The 849-nt window shown below is 40.2% G+C and overlaps 1 pseudogene; it reads right to left on the bottom strand.

The window, feature by feature from the left end:
- Nucleotides 1–318: 318 nt before the first annotated feature.
- On the bottom strand, nucleotides 319–447 carry LOC116596616 (annotated as a pseudogene).
- Nucleotides 448–849: the final 402 nt, after the last annotated feature.

Genomic DNA, 849 nt, shown 5'->3' with positions numbered 1-849 from the left:
ACCCCCAAAATGTCTTTTACAATTAGATTTTGTTTTGTTTTATTCAATTAGAATCTAATCAAGGTTTATACATTGCATTTCATTATTTCTCTTTAGCTTCCTTCAGTATAGAACAATCCCTCAATTACTTTAATTACTTATGATATTTACTTTTTATTTTTTTTTTATTTTTTTTTTTTTTAGATTTTATTTATTTTATTTTATTTGACAGACAGAGATTACAAGTAGGCAGAGAGGCAGGCAGAGAGAGAGGGGGAAGCAGGCTCCCCACTGAGCAGAGAGCCCGATGCGGGGCTCGATCCCAGGACCCTGGGATCATGACCTGAGCCGAAGGCAGAGGCCTTAACCCACTGAGCCACCCAGGCGCCCCGATATTTACTTTTTAATTAGCAATAATCGCGCCTCGGATAAACCTCATTGGCTACAGTACTGCCACTGCGCAAAGCTGATATTTACTTTTTAAAAGTACAATCCATATCTATGTCTTACAGAATGTTCCACTATCTGATTGTGTGTGTGTGTGTGTGTGTGTGTGTGTGTGTGTGTGTGTGTGTGCGCGCGCCAGAGAGAGAGATGCAGTGTAATGTGTCCTTCTACTATCTGTGTTTCCTATTAAATACTGAGGTTGGATGATTCAGATTAAAACTTTTTGGTACAATTGTTTCCCAGGTGATGCTTTATATGTCATAGAGCTTCTCATCAGAAGGCACACATCAGGTGTCCCACTCTTAGTGATGAGGTTGAACTGCATGGGTGAAGGGCTGATCAGATGATCAATTCCAATGAGTAAAGAACTTGCGGAGTGACACCCTGTTCTACCTTGCTCATTTTTGTAGCTTTCACTTCCTA

The sequence above is a fragment of the Mustela erminea genome, chromosome 7, assembly GCF_009829155.1.
Source record: "Mustela erminea isolate mMusErm1 chromosome 7, mMusErm1.Pri, whole genome shotgun sequence".
Classification (NCBI taxonomy): Eukaryota; Metazoa; Chordata; class Mammalia; order Carnivora; family Mustelidae; genus Mustela; species Mustela erminea.
Note: the sequence above shows the minus strand (reverse complement) of the source record. Positions and strands in the feature narration are given on the sequence as shown.